At 37.6% G+C, this 16,842-nt stretch overlaps 2 protein-coding genes across 3 annotated transcripts in view; one reads left to right on the top strand and one right to left on the bottom strand.

The window, feature by feature from the left end:
• LOC143639426 (uncharacterized) overlaps nucleotides 1-16,842 on the bottom strand; it is an 831,269-nt gene that overhangs the window by 577,337 nt on the left and 237,090 nt on the right.
• The window catches only part of Slc9a7 (solute carrier family 9 member A7), a 135,113-nt gene that overhangs the window by 909 nt on the left and 117,362 nt on the right, over nucleotides 1-16,842 (top strand). The gene's annotated exons all lie outside the window — the stretch shown is intronic.

The following is a 16,842-nucleotide window of genomic DNA, read 5'->3' as shown; positions in this document are numbered from 1 at the left end:
CCACCGTGTCAAGCTTCTAGACTGGAGACAAGTTCACATCCTTCTCTTAGATCCCAGTGGGAAGTTATACCTAGTTACTTGCTTTTACTTAAGCAAAGAGGAGCTTTTGTATTCCTAAAATGGTAACATGGAACAACTTTGAATATACATTTCTGAGTGTGTGAAGAGGAAAAGTAGTGGTTTTAATTTGGGAGTCAACCTTATTTTGTCGTTAAGGATGGGCTGCTGCCACCATCCTTTTCTGGATTTAACAGGACACGGTGTGTTATATGCATGGTGGTCAGTACAAATCTCCTGTTATTATGTGGATAGCAACACAGCAATAATCTGAGTCATCCCTCTCCTCTATACCCCCTCTTATTCCCCCATGATTCCAAACTAGAGCCACATACATGTTCTTTTGAATTTAATTCAGTGATGTTAAATCCCATGTTGGCATCCTCCAGTGAAATAGATGAACCACTTCATGATTGTTCCCAAGTAGGAACGTTTTACTTCATCACTTATACTGAAAGGATTTCTTCACTCAATTTCTATCCAGGGTTTCCTGATAGAGTGGAGAGCAGACACCTTAATATATTTTTTTTTAAAAAAATTTGTAGTTGTAGATGGACAGAATGTCTTTATTTTATTTGTTTATTTTTATGTGGTGCTGAGGATCAAACCAAGTGCCTCTTGCAAGCTAGGCATGCACTCTACCACTGAGCTAAAGACCCATCCCTGACACCTTAATCTTTAATGTGCAAATTACCCTTGGCCCTGGGCATTGCTTCTCCTGGTTCTTGGTTAGTTGCTGACAGCCAGGGCTCATGACCTTTTCAGACAAATTTTGTTAAGAGGCAAATGCTTTCAGGAGCCCTCCAGCCTTGAAGAAGTAATGGCTTAAGCAGGTCTTGAATCAAAACAACCACATATAAAATGAAGTTAGTTATTGTACATCATAGGTTTCAGGAGAGACTTTGGCCTCCATACCTGCCTGTTCTTGAGCTCTGTGCTTTGGGACACAAATGACTGATGTGAGGGTGGTGGGTAAGCCCAGAGAATTCCTGAGTAGGGATTTAAAGCATGTTGTCATTTCAGGTGACTGACTGAGAGCCATGTTGCAAAGGAAGACTATCTTTATATGTATGTGGATAGCCATGAAAATATTTTTTTATTTTATAGACCCCAGATCCATCTCCTTAAAGGACAATGTGCAATAGAAGTAGATTTGACAGGCTCATAAATGCATGTGCTCAAGTGAGGATTTAAAAATATATTTTCTGAGGAGTACTCCATGTTCTTAGGGATTCAGTCACTTATGTTAAGGCTTAAAAACAACAGTGGAATTTTCCTTTGCTGATATATACTGGTTTGTGGTGTGGGGACTGAGCCCAGGGCCTCATGTATGCAAGGCAAGTGATCTACCATTGAGCTATGCCCCCAGCCCTGCTCATACGTACTTTAAAAACTCACCCTAACCTTTTAGTCATTGGGGATGTGTGCGTGCGTGCATGTGTGTGTGTGTGTATGTGTATGTATACATGTTATGGACAAATATGTTACTAACCTGGCTTAATTGATGATTATTCAGAAAAGGCAGCATCATCTCATAGCATTCCTATGTCATTTTGTTCTATATCTTCAGTTCTTGGTGTTACTTTTAAATGTATCAAGAAATTTATTTTGTCAATGTGTAACATCTGTGAATATCCCAAATATTGATATTTTGATTTGCATCATTTGTAATCATGAGAAAACATTTTTCTTTTTCTCTCAGGGATATTTGGTCTTCTGTTTCAGTCGCCCCCATCTGAATTCTAATGTCATCTGATTAGCTAATAATTCATTATATACTGCAGATTATTGGCATAGGAATTCTGTTAAAATTCATTTTGATAATCTTTTAAAAATTATCTGTTTAAAAAGGTGTGCAACATGATGTTTTGATATACACAGTGAAATGATTACTACAGTTAAGCCAGTCTTTGAACATTTAAGTGAATGCAGTACAGATTTTTCAGGACTTCCCTTTTTAAATAGTAAGAAATCAGATTTTTATTTCTTGATATCAGTAGGGGAAGTGAGTAATTTTTCTCTTGGCTCTGAGTAATAAAGGACAGAAAGACCTAAGTAAACATTTGTTAAGTATCAACTGTGCACTTGGTACTTGTTTTAATTTCTGAAGGCAAACAATTAGACTTTTAAATGTTGGTAAATTGTTTTAAGTCAAAGAGTTCAACTGTGAATTTTAAAATGCTTTATGTTGAAAAAAATTTAAAGTCTAATTTCTATTTATATTGAAGTGATGCTTCATTTTGAGAGGGGTGTTGTTAAATATTTAAAAAAATACATGTAAGCTGGTATAATCATAAACTGTTTCTGGAAGGGCATGCAGTAGACTAGTAATATTAGTTTTCTTGGTAGGGAGTAACTAGCTGGACATGAGATAGGAGTGGGAAGGTGATGTCACTGTATACCCTTTTATGCTTTTTGATTTTTGAACGATGGAAGTGGAATCACCTGATAGTGTGTCCATGTCTCCATTCTGTGTCACTTGTGATGGTATTTTAAGGTGTTCCTCAAATCACTCAATTTCACACCCACTTCCCCCTGTTTAAATCACATGTTATCATTTTTCTGTGCCCTTTCGGTTCCTGAGATGGAGACAAAATGGGGCAAGAGTTTCCTTTCTCTCCTCCTTATTATTTTATTGTCCCCAGGGAAGAGCTGATGTTTACATCAGGAGAGGTGTGCCCAAATAGACCCTGTTGTAAATGCTTGCTGGGATGCAAAGGAGGTGAGAACAATAGGAGACATGTTGTGCAAGCTTAGCATTTAAACAGAAAGGAACTCCCCTAATCAGCAAGGTATATTCTAAGCTCTTCTGCCTGACTATAGGTGGAGTCCCTCCAGTGAGGTTGAAAGCAGCCCCCAGACCCTACCATGCCAGCTGCAGGCATGGGGCAAGGCACCAGTCTGGCACCAGTCTAACCTGTTTTGTCAGGCCAGGGATCTCCGAGCTGGCTTTGTATGTGATTGAAGTGGCATCCTATAGTTACTGGGCCGCACATGTCTGCACAGCAGAAACAGTAAGCGGTTGAGGTATGGAAGGGTGGCATAAACAGGCTTTGTCAGTCAACTGTGATTCTCTGTGATTCTCTCTTAAGTGTATGATAGTTCTACTTCCCCCATGATATATATATATATATATATATATATATATATTTTTTTTTTTTTTTTTTTTTGGTGACAACTGATATGGGTTCAAAATATCCGCAAGAGACCACCACCTGCTTCTCACTTCCCCTTCCTCCACTCCTATCAGTTTTCTGAGGACTTGTTGATTTGCCTCTCTGGGTTCTGTGGATCCTGGGCTCATTGCTGCTCTGTTGCTGGGTTGGAGCTGGATCGCTAAGCACAGCCTGAGAGTGGGCTCCTAGGGTAAGTCTCAGAGGGGAAAATATGGTTCTTTGAAATAACAAGAAATTAACATTTGAGCCTGTGAATAAACATTTTGGAACCACCACCTTCCTGGTTAATCAGAATTCCTCCCTGTCCTTTTTAAGGAGCCCCTCACTTTGGCCCCATTTGGGGCAGCTATTTGTATGGTCTTGCTTTGGTATCTTTTACCTCTGAATTCAAATGGTAGTCTTGTTCCTTATAAAGCTTGAGCCTTAGTTTCCTCTTTGGGAGAATGGAGATAATGTTACTCAACTCAAAGGATTGCTAAAGTATTGTTGAGATATTTTAAAGGGTCAAGGGTAGTGCCTGGCACTTAAGCACTTGGTAAATATTAGTTCCCATTCTCACTTTTGACTTTGTTCTTTTTTTTTTCTGGTGTGGGGATTGAACCCAGGGCCTTGTGCATGCAAGGCAAGCACTCTACCAACTGAGCTATGTCCCCAGCCCTCACTTTTGACTTTGTGATTCTTTGGCAAGGTATGCTACTTGAGGTTTGTTCAGCAGAGGCCCACTGTGATTTTAAAATGCATTAGGACACAGTGGGAGTGAGGAGAATTGTGTGTTTTTGGTGGCATATTTGTTAATACCTAGAAAAAGATCTACAATGTGCCTACCTGCCCCCTTTATCCAACAGTTTCAAAACTTGCACTTTATCCTTCAGAAATACTTGCATTAGTATATTGTATTATATAGACAACTGTTTTAGTTAGCTTTTTCACTGGAGTGACCGAAAGAGCTGACAAGAACAATTTTAATGGAGAAAAGTTTATCTATTGCTCAGGGTTTTCAGAGATCTCAGTTCATAGATGGCCGGCTCCATTGCTCTGTGCCTAAGGTGAGTCAGAATGTTAGGGCAGAAGGTCATGATGGAAGAAATTATCTCAGGACATGACAGTCAGGAAGCAGAGAGTGAGTTTCCCTCACCATGGACAAAATATATATCCCAAAGGCATAGCCCCCAGTCCTCCAGCCACACACTGCCTGCCTATAGGTACCACCCAGTTAATCCATACAAGTGAATTATTGTGTTAATCAGGTTAAGGCTCTCATAACCCAGTCATTTCACCTGTAAACTTTCTGACATTGTCTCACACATGAGCTTTTGGGGGATACCTCATACCCAAACCATGATAACAGCAATATTAGTTTTAGCAGTAAAAATTTGGACTACTTGTCAGGAAAGGACTGGTTAAATTGCAGCACATTCACATTAAGGAATACTGTGCAACTGATAAAAAGAGGTGTTTTGAGATGTTCTTTTTTTTTTTTTTTTAGAGAGAGAGAATTTTAATATTTATGTTTTTTTAGTTTTCGGCAGACACAACATCTTTGTTTGTATGTGGTGCTGAGGATCGAACCTGGGCCGCACGCATGTCAGGCGAGTGTGCTACCGCTTGAGCCACATCCTCAGCCCCTTGAGATGTTCTTTTAAGGCAGCTGTCCATATAATAGTGTTATGGGGAAAATAAGGGATAGAACATTATATATAATATCATCTTCTTTGTTTTTCCAATAATAATATGCTATATAAACATAAACAAGGATGGTTATCCTTTGGGAGTAGGGCCAAATGTTGGGAGAGAGAGTGGGGAGATGTTACTTTTTCTTTTACGTTCTTCTGAATGATCTGAAATTTAACATTGACACATTACTTTTGCAATTTTTGTTAAAAAACTGTGGTGCTCGGGATTGAACACAGGGTTTGCAAATGCTAAACAAAGATTTACCATTGAGCTACATCCCCAACCCATTAATTTTGCAATTATAGGTTGTTTTAAAATAAAGTAAATAACTTATGTAGCAAAGAATGCATTAGAACTATGAGTTGTATGTTTGGGCAGGATCCTCTTGAATAGTATAATGTTCTTTCTAAAAAAGTCTCTGGGCATAAAGAATATTTTTACTTATTTAAAAGTTATAAATGGAAGTGAGATGTTTCTGTCTTAAAATTAGAAAAATGATATTTCCTGAAAGCATTTGTTAGAACTTCTAATCAGTGGGGGGTTTGGTATTGGGGATTGAACTCAGGGGCACTTTACAAATGTGCTACATCTCCGGTCATTTTTATTTTTATTTTTTTTAAATTTTGAGACAAGTTCTTGCCAAGTTGCTTAGGGCTTTGCTAAATTGCTGAGGCTGGCCTTGAACTTGGGATGCTCCTGTATCAGCCTCCTGAGTCGCTGGGATTAGAGGCATGTGCTACCATGCCCAGCTAGAACTTGTAAAAGTTAACCTTTTTGGAATTTTTTAATTAGAAAATCACCATTTGTACCCCCCACCCCCGTGATAACTGATTTAGGCAGGGGTTTTCAATGAATTCTAGAGTTAGAGGTGAAAGTTTGTTAGGGAACAAAGTACTTGTATGGAGTTGAGTATTACCCCACAGATCACTTGTCTATTGCAAAGGAAAGAAGGTATCTTTACAACGGAGAGGTTTGGTAATTACCATCTTATAACCAAGTCATCAAATTTATCCTGACTCATGGGACTATCTGGTATTATGTGCCCCATGATACGATGTAATAGGAAGCATACAGCTTCACCTGTGTAGTGTTATTTCTCTGAATGTTTACTCTGAATCTCATCAAGGATTTAGACACATTTTTCAGTTTACAGGAAATACAGGGGATAACTAAGTTATAGAAAAATGAGAAAACAATTATACAAATCCAGAATATGGGACAAATTTTTGAATCCTGCTCTTTTAAAAAAGTCAGTGTCAAGGGAAATAGAGTGAGTGTTCTAGATAAAAGAGACTAAAGAGACATAACTAAATGTAGCACAGGAACCCTGATTGGCTCCTGGTTCATGAAAATAAACTATAAAAGATGTTTTGGGGACAGGGCTATTTGAATGTGGACTGGGTATTAGATGATACGATATTAGGGAATTAGTACTATTTTTCTAAGGATAATTCAGGTAATGGAGGAGAATGTAGTCTTTCTTTGGAAATGTAGGTTAAACTGTTTAGTGGTGAACTATATGAGTCCTTATGCATGCAACTTTTCAGAAAATTTAGTCAGAAAATATACCACATTTATGAGGAAAACAAATATGACCACATACTAGGAATTATTAAATCTATGTGGTGGGTGAAAGGGTGTGCATTACCTTCTTGTTTCAACTATTCTGCACGTTTTGAAATTTCTTAGTAAAATAGGTTGGGAAAGAAGTTAGCCCCCCCCACCCTTAGCCTTCAGGTGAGGCTGTATACTTCCTGTTACTTTCCTTATATTTTTGACACTTATTAACACTGTTTGACTAGATGGGCACTCTGGCGCACACCTGTATTCCCAGCAACGCAGGAGGCTGAGGCAGGAGGATATCAAGTTCAAAGCCAGCCTCAGTAACTTAGTGAAGTCCTAACCAATTTAGTGAGACTCTGTCTCAAGATGAAAAAAAAAAAATAGAATTGGGGGATGTGGCTCAGTGGTAAAGCACCCCTGGGTTAAATCTTTAGTACCAAACTAACATTGTTTGACATTAGTTTACATGAGATAATACTATTCTTAACTGACCTGATAATAAGTGACTTCTTTTTAATTTCATTTTTTGTATTGTTTTCAAGTCCATTTGCTTTACTGACAAGAGAATATATGTTTGGAGACTTCTGGCTTTTAGTTAAAGCATTATACTTGGCTTTTAATCAATGCAGATGGTTATATTCGGGTAATGCTATTTGTTAAAACAAACTAACCCCATTTCAGTGACCTAACGTAATAGAAATTCATTTTTTACTCATATCATGGGCCATTGCAAAGGACTGGTAAGTGGTTCTTCATATTGTAATTCAGAGACCTGGTACCTTCTGTCTTGTGGTTTCCTCAGCCCTGAGGCGTTGGAATCCTCCCCTTCCAGATGATGAATGAGGAAAGGAAAAGAGGACCAAGTGGGAAAGACACATGTGCTAAGCGTGGAAATGTTGCATGTTACTTTGTCCACTTCCGTTGGACAGAATTTAGCACAGGCCACGTCTAACTGGAAGGGATCCAGGGAAATGTAGTCTACTTGGAGGAAAAGGAACAGGTTTGGAAAGCAGCCAGCTACTCTGTTGCAGTATTTGATGAGTACTTTGTCATACCTAATCCAGAAAAGAGAAATAGGTAGCAATATTTGTATGTAGTTTATTTATTTTTTATGTGTTGGTTGCTGATAAACTAAATTCTGTATTTTAAATAATCCAGTTGGAAGAGAGTATTGTCTTTGAGTTTATGAAATTGTTTTCATGGTTCCACTTAGTGATACTATTCGAAGTGATCCCCAAACCAGCAGCATCAATGTCATTTGGGAGATTGTTGATAGTGACAAATCTTGCCTCCAACTTACCCAGACATTTTGGGTAGGTCCCAGAAATTTGTGTGTTAACACATTGCCAGGGTTTTTGCTTGTTTTCATTCTGAAGTCACAGGCTTACTGGTATAGAATAATTAAAAAAAAAGACTTTAGTTTCTAGGACAGTTATTAAGTGCACAATAAAATTGAGCAGACAGTACAGAGATTACCCATATATTCCTTGCTGCCAAATGTGCATAACCTCCCCCATCATTGGTATCCCCACCAGATTGGTGGGGATAGATGAACATATATCAACATTATTACCCAAACCTGTAGTTTACATAAGGGTTCATTCTTAGTGTTGTACGTTCTATAAGTTTGGATAAAAATATTATAATATATCCATAATTAATACATTATATGGAGTAGTTTTACTGCCTATAAATCCTCTGTGCTTTGCATGTAAATTTATATTTCTCTCCCTCATCCCTCTACCTCCTGGCCACCACTGATCTTTTTATTACTGTCTTCATAGTTTTGCCTTTTCCAGAATGTTATATACTGAGAATCATACAAAATGTAGCTTTTCCATATTGGATTCTTTCATTCAGCAATGTGTATTTAAGCTTTCTCCATGTCTTCTCATGGCTTGATTCATAGCTCATTTCTTTTTTAGCACTGAATAATATTCCATTATCTGGATGTACCAGTTTACATTCACCTACTTCCTGAAGGACATCTTGGTTGCTTCCAACTTTTGGCAAATCTGAATAAGAAAATGTAAACTTTTACTGTTCAAATACATTTACTATGTTTTTCTTTTGTAATAAAATGATAGTGCTCAACTGTTTATTGAGCACTTGCTATTATAGCCAGGCACTCTTTTAAGTATTTTGCCTACATAGAGTTACTAAACCTTCACATCAAATGTGTTGAGATTGTATTATTGGTCGCATTTTGACAGAAGAAGAAATTGAAACTTAGGTCGAGTATCTCCTGTGGTCACTGTCACAAGCTTGAAATTTGGAAGTGGGGGTTTATTAAGGCATGGGATCAATATGGCTTAAGAGGCATTTGACCAGGACAGTTAGTGTAGAGCCTGAATCCTGCTCCATTACCTGTTTCTAGGAGGTCTCAGGGAAATCTATGCCCAGAGTATAAAACAAAGCAAGGTGACTTTTATGTTAGCTGAGGCTTTAGCCCCAAACTCCAGAACTACACAGAGTGAGGTTGACTGATGTTGAAGACTCAGTTTTCCTATGCTAGATCGGCCTGAGGGCTCTAAATCCATGTGGAAGCACAAAGCCTGCTCCTTTTCAGCCCAAAGATCATTATTCCAGGTGTTACTCCATTGATGACAGAAGGCTACTAGTATTTTATGGGAATAGAACAGATGTTAAGAGAAGTGTTCAGAGTGGCTGCCCCAGGCCTTCTCAGGTAGAAGGAGTTGCTTAAAAGCTTTCTCATCTCAACCACAAAAATAGGATCCTAATTAGAATGAATTTTACTCCGTGTATATACAATATGTGAAAATGCACTCTACTTTCAAGTATATCTAAAAAGAACAAATAAATTTTTTTTTTGGAACTGGGGGTTGAATCCAGAGGCACTTAACCACTGAGCCACATCCCCAGCCCCTTTTTATATTTTATTTTGAGACAGGGTCTCACTGAGTTGCTTAGGGCCTCACTAAGTTGTTGAGGCTGGCTTTGAACTCATGATCCTCCTGTCTCAGCCTCCCAAGCTGCTGGGATTATAGGTGTGTGTCACTGTGCCCAGCTAAAAAAAATTTAAAAAGCTTTCTGAGCTCTATAACTTGCTTTTATGGAGGTGGATAGGGTGGGGCCTGTGGCGTTCTCTTGGCTCTCTGGCTGTGATATTTGTGACTGGTGTATGAGGATCTCCTCATGAGCTTTTACAAAATACATTAAAATGTAAGCCCTGGGCAGGCATGGCATATCTTTTTTGTTTGTTACTATCTCTCCAGCCTCTAGAAGTCTGCTTGTCACATTGTGCGCGCTCTGGAAATATTATTCAATGCATTATTTTCTACAAAAAAATAAGGTGCTCTAATGCCATTTAGCATTAGGTCCTTCCTTCAGGTTCTTGTGCCTTAGATTCACAGTGATGGTGAAGCTTCTGAAAAGGAAACCTTTGTGTATGAAAACGTCTCCCTGAATTGAAGTGGACTGTTTAAGGAAGGAAAATGAAAGGATATGTAAGTATATGAATATCCATGTTTGCAGATAACTGTATTTGGCTGATGAACCACATGGCGTTTTCTTGTCTTTTTTTTTTTTTCTTTTAGTCATGCATAAAACTTCAACTTAACCTTAACCATTTTAACTACAATTTAGTAGGGTTTGTAACAATTTAGTAGGGTTTATAACATTCATACAGTTAACCTCACCACTATTTCCAAAATTATTTCATCTTCCCAAATAGAAACTCTGTATCCTTTAAGCAACAACTCTCCATTCCTCTCTCCTAGTCACTGACTGCCTGTAATATACTTTTTGTCTCAAGGAATTTGCCTGTTTTGGATATTTTATGTAAGTGAATTCCTCTAATATTTGTCTTTTTATATCTGGCCTATATCACTTAGCATAGTATTCTCAGAGGCCATCTCTGTTGTATAGCATATGTATTAACTTCACTCTTTTCTATGGCTGAATAATATTCCATTGCTTATATACATACCACATTCTGTTTATTCATCAGTTGATGTACACTTGGGATATTATAAATTATGCTGCTGTGAGCATTTACACACAAGTATCTGTTCTCCCTGTTTTTCAGTCCTTCTGAGTATCTACCTAGGAGTGGAGTTGCTATGTCATGTGGTAGTTCTGTTTGAATTTTTTTGCAGTACTGAATATTGAACCCAGTGTCACTCTCCCACTGAACCACATCCCCAGCCCTTTTTATTTTTTGTTTTGAGACAGGGTCTCCAGAAATTTCTGCGGGTCTTGTTAAGTTGCTGAGACTGGCCTAGAACTTGCGATCCGCCTGCCTCAGCCTCCTGAGTCATTAGGATTACAGGTACTCCACCACACCTGGCTGTGTTTATGATTTTTCTGAGGAACTGACAAACTGTTTTTCATAGCAGCTGCACAATTTTGTGTTCCCACTGCAATGTACAAGGGTTCCAGTTTTTCTCCATTCTGTCTAAAACTTGTTATTTTCCATTTAAAAAAAAAACAGTTATAGCTGGACACAGTGGCACATGCCTTCAATCCCAGTGGGTTGGCAGGCTGAGGCAAGAGGATCACAAGTTCAAAGCCAGCCTTATCAGCTCAGCAAGGCCCTCAGCAATTTAGCAATAAAATATTTTGTTTCCAAAATAAAAACGCAAAAAGGGGACTGGGTTGTGGCTCAGTGGTAGAACTCTTGCCAAGCATGTGTGAGACACTGGGTTTGATCATCACCACTGCATAAAAATAAATAAATAAAGTAAAGGTATTGTGTCCATCTGCAACTAAAAAAATCCCCCCAAACCAAAAAGGGCAGGGAATGTGGCTCAGTGGTTAAGTAATCCTAGTTCAATTCCCACTACCAAAGTGAACAAACAAAAACCAATTATAGCTACCCTAGTAGATGTAAAGTAGTATCTCATTGACTGATGATGTTGAGTATCCTTTCATATGCATATCTTATTTGGAGAGATGTCTATTAAAGTCCTTTGTTCATTTTTAAATTGGTTTAGTTTCTTTGTTGTTGTCCTTATTGTTGAGTTGTAGGAGTTGTAGATATTAATCCCTCAACAAATATGCAGTTTTCAAGTATTTCCTCCCATTCTGTGTATTGGATTTTCATTCTATCAAAAGCGTCCTTTAACGAATAATCGTATCTGCAGGGAAAAGCCTATCCTAAAACTCAATAGTATACTAACATTCTGCTCTTACAGTTTGCCCCTGTTCCTTTATATTATTATTGTTAAATTTTATATCTTTATATAGCATTGCCCATTAACATAGATTTATAATTATTGTTTTGCATTTGCTTTTTTAATCATATAAGGAAAAAAACCTTACAAACCAAAAGTTTAAAATTTACCTGTTTTTTAATGTGGTACATATATATACAATGGAATATTACTCAGACATAAAAAAGAATGAACTTATGGCAGCTGCCAGTAAATGGTTGGAACTGGAGACTTATCATGCCAAGTGAAATAAGCGAGTCCCAAAAAACCAAAGGCCAAATGTTTTCTCTGATATGTGGATGCTAACTCACAATAAGGGTGGGGGGGAATACAAGTTCATTGGATTAGACAAAAGGTAATGAAGGGAAGGGAGGGGGATGGAAACAGGAAAGACAGAATAAAATGGACATAACTTTCCTCTGTTCATATATGAATACATGACCAGTGGAAATCCACATCATGTACAACCACAAGAATGGGAAGTAATACTTCATGTATGTATAATATGTCAAAGTAGATGACATTCTACTGTCATGAAAAACTAAAAAGAACAAATAAAAAAAGGTGGATTAAAAAATTACCTGTTTTTGGAAAACCAGTGTTTTTTTTTTTTCTTCATATGACTTTGAGTTACTTTCTAGAGTTCTTTCATTTATTCAGTTGAGAAATCCTTCAATATATCTTATAGGGCAGGTCTAATAATAATTGACTCCCTTACCTTTTGTTTATATGGGAATTTCTTCTTTATTTTTTAAAATTTTTTGTAGTTGTAGATTGACACAATGGACTTTTATTGTATTTATTTATATGTGGTGCTGAGGATCAAACCCAGTGCCTCACATGTGCTAGGCAAGTGCTCTACCACTGAGCTACATTCCCAATCCCTCTTCTTTATTCTTGAGGGGTAGTTTTGCCAGATACAGAATTCCTGGTTGACAGAGGATTTTCCCTATTTGATTGTTTTTTATTTTTTACTTTTGGTACTTTAAATATTTAGTCATCCCACTTTTCTTCTTTCTTCCAAGGCTTCTACTGAGAAATCAATTTTATCATATTGATGATCCTTTGTATGTAGCAAGTCACTTCTCATTGTTCCTTTTTGTTTTTTTTTTTTAAGTATTTCATGGATATTTATTTATTTATTTATTTGCAGTGCTGAGAATTGAACCCAGGGTCTTACACATGCTAGGCAAGTGCTCTACCACTGAGCCACAACTCCAGCCCTTCATTGCTACTTTTAACATTCTTTCTTTGTTTTCCATCAGTTTGATTATAATGTTTTCCAGTGTGTATCCCTTTGAGTTAACCCTGCTTGGAGATATTTTTGAGTTTCTTGTATGTATAGATTCATGTATTTCATTAAATTTGGGAACTTTTCCAGCCATTAGGTCTTCACATATCCTTTGTAACCCTTTTTCTTTCTGTTCTGGAATTTTCATGATGTGGATGTTGGTTTGTTTGATGTTTTCCCAAGGTCTCTTAGGCTCTGTCATTTTTCTACATTCTTTTTTCTTTCTGCTTCTTAGACTTGATCATTTCAATTGTCCTATCTTCTAGTTTGCTAGTTCTTTCTGCTGCCTGCTCACATATGCTGGTGAGCCACTCTAGTCAATTTTTCATTTAAGTTACTTTACTTTTTAACTCCAGAATTCTAATACTTGGTTTTTATAATTTCTGTCTCTATCAATATTACCATTTTGTTCAGGCATTGTTTTCCTGGTTTCCTTTAGGTCTTTATTCATGATTTTCTTTAGTCCTATAAGCAAAAAAATATATGCCTTATAGTCATACATATTAGTGGGGCTCATTTTGACATTAGTAAGTGCATTTAACATAATTTGCTCCCATTTGAATCCCCAATCCCCACTACTTCCCCTTTTTCTTCTCCCTCTCCATGGTCCTCTTCTCTACTGCTGCTGGTTTCTAAAAGTTTTCCTTCTATTTTATTTTATTTATTAATTAATTAATTTTATTTATTTTGGTACTGGGAATTGAACTCAGGGGCACTTAAACACTGAGCCATATACCCAACCATTTTTAAAATGTTTTATTTGAAGACAAGGTCTTGCTAAGTTGCTGAGGGCCTCATTAAGTTACTGAGGCTGGCTTTGAACTTGTAATTTTTCTGCCTCAGCCTCCCGAACCACAGGGATGAGAGGTGTGTGCCACCATGCTTAGAATGTATTGTTTTTAAATTGGTACATTATAGTTATCTTTAATCATATTTAGATTTAAAGTTTTGCCTAATAAGTCCAGTTTCTTAACCTCCTCAGAGATGCCTCCTGTTATTTTTTTTTTCTCTGAGTGAGCCATTCTTTCCAGTTAGCTGCTGGTTTTTCATCTTATAATGATTTAGAACAAAGCCTACTGCTTCTCTGCCATGAGTGACAGAGTTGGGCACTTTGAGTCATTTGTGTAATTCCCAAATAGGTTAGAAAAAACAAATGCAAAAAAATTTCAAATCAGTCTATTTTGCTCCCTCTGGAACCAGACACCGGGCCCTACACAGGGAATGTGGGCTGTTGTCTTTTGGTTCTGCTACTGAGCTAGGGACAGGGTGAAGAAAGGAGCAAGTAAAATGACACAAAGCTTTTCTACCATTTTAGAGTTGGCTTGTTCTTGAGTCAGCTGTAAACCTTTTACTGTTTCCCAGGATCCTGGCAAAATTAGTTCTGACAGTTTCTGCTTGTTTTTTAATGCTTCTGTGGAAGGATGGGAGTTTGGAGCTGACTATTCTGCCATTTTGCTGTCACTCCTTACCACATGGTATTTTTAAAAATTAAGATTCTGTATATTTTCAGAGGCACTACCATCTCTGGGGAAGAATAGTGTTAAGCCTGGTGTTTTGTTAAACTTGTTTAACATGTTACTAAGATAGTAAGTGTCATGGGGTATTCTATTGAATTTTGCTGTAGGCTCCTATCACATTTTTGCTAAGAAGCTGCAAAGTGAGAAACTTCTAATTAGAGTGTCAGTTTAGATTTATACCCAACAAATTTTCACTTCTTATCCCCTTAATACTTCCCTTACATAAAGATACATACTGAGTTATTAATGACTTAATTCTCAGATTACTTTGTGTTAAGAGAACTAACTAGGTATAGCAGAGGCTGCAGTTACCTCGTAGTATACATTCTCCCTTTCCTTGTTCTATCAGGATCCTGAGTTTTAGCTCGACATATTGCTGTGCAATGAAAGCACAATATTTCCTGGATTCTCTTGCAACTAGTTATAGTCATCTAACTAAGTTCTAGGCAGAGGTAGAAGGAGAAGTGTTGAGTGAGGTTTGTGTAGAGTATCCTTAAAGGGAGGAGCATGCTCTTCTTCAGTGTCTTCTGTCTTCTTGGAGTATGGGTATAATGGCTAAAGCCCAGCAGCAGTATTGGATCAAGAGATAGCCTTGGGAATGGAAAACACTTCTGGCAATGCAATAAAATAGCACTAGAGCCTCCAGCAGCAAACAGCTACCATTCCGGGCTTGGATTGCATACTTATGTACTTCTTGAAAGTGAGGAGAGAAATGAGTCTGTTATTTTCTTCTGAACTTAATTGTAACTTAGACAACAGGCCCTGAGTTCCACTTGGAACTTAAATGTGACACACAGGGATGTTTGTTTTTCCCCATAGTTTTTATTGTTGCTTTATAGTTGTACATAATGATGTGATTTGTTGTTATATATTCATACATGCACATAATATAACAGTATAATTTGGCTAACATCATTTCCCCTTTCCCCATTCCCCCGGTCTCTTTCTTCTACTGGTCTCACACAGGGCTGTTTTGAGGACCCAATACAGATGTTCATACATACTATGGATATGACACTACTTGGGATTCTCTGGAATGCCTGAAAGTAGGCAGTATAGGTTCAGAGAAAGGGTTCAAGGGAAGGGTTCAGATTTAAAATGCTACTTTAAATTTATTTGTTGACAGTTTGGGGCACCTGACAACCACCTACACATTAAGTGAAAAGAATCACAGAATGCAGAGGCATTTGTACTCATGGCTATGACTTCTTACAGTGAAAGGAGACACAGCAGAATCAGCAGGGGGAAAAGACATAATGAAGGGAATCTGGAAGTGTCTAGGAGTGGGTTTCCAAAGTTCTTTCTTAGGGGATTGAGAGTGAGGTTGAACATCACACTTCTTCCTCCAGCAATTAACTACAACAACATCCCCAATGTTTCTCCTTAGGGAAGCTTGCTTAGGACTCATGCTTTTTTATTGGGAGCTTCACAAGCACTCTTACTGAAATTTCTGATATCCAGAAAGAAAGCAGATGTTCATACTGGTGCAGTGTGCTGCACACTTGTAATCCCAGCAACTTGGGAGGCTGAGGCAGGAGGATTCCAGGTTCAAGGCCAGCTTTAACAACATAGTGAGACCCTGCCTCAAAATACAAAATAGAAAGGGCTGTGATATAGTTTGTGGCAAAGCCCTGGATTCAATCCTCAGTTCCCTCCCCTAAAAGAGAAAGCAAGTGTTCACTATAAGTCAAATGTATACAAACAGTCTAGTCAGGTCATTATAGCAAAATTGACAGTGTTCTAGGTACACAAAACAACCTTATCAACTGTGAGCGTATATCTCACAGGCCAGGTATCCAGGAGCTGTTGCAAGGATCAGTCATATAAGCAGGCCTTCCTAGAGTTAGCAACACATGGCCTATTATACTAACTTTTTCCTGTAGAGTAAGTGTGCTATCAACTTCTTATTAGCTTTTTGTGTTCTTGAGGCTTCCTTAGTTTTATATCCATACCAAATTTATTGTATTTATTTTATTTATTGTTTTGATATTGGGGGTTGAAACCAGGGTTGTTTTATCACTGAGCTACATCCTTAGCCCTTTTTTGATTTTAATTTTGAGATAGGGTCTCTAAATTGCTGAGGCTGACATTGAATTTGTGATCTTCCTGCCTCAGCCTCCCAAGTTGCTGGATTACAGGCATTTGCCACTGTGCCCAGCACAATCCTATTTTTTTAATCATTACGTTCTTAGGTTTATTAATTTTAGTTTTCCAATAATCACAATTAAAATGGACTTTTTACTTATGACATACAGTTTTATGAATTTTAACATATGTTTAGATAGGTAACTACTACCACATCCAAGATGAAGGCTACTTTCATGTTATCAGTTCACTCAAGCAATTGCTGTAGTTTTTTTCTTTTCAAGTATGTTATATAAATGGAATCA

Source organism: Callospermophilus lateralis, chromosome X, assembly GCF_048772815.1.
Source record: "Callospermophilus lateralis isolate mCalLat2 chromosome X, mCalLat2.hap1, whole genome shotgun sequence".
Classification (NCBI taxonomy): Eukaryota; Metazoa; Chordata; class Mammalia; order Rodentia; family Sciuridae; genus Callospermophilus; species Callospermophilus lateralis.
Note: the sequence above shows the minus strand (reverse complement) of the source record. Positions and strands in the feature narration are given on the sequence as shown.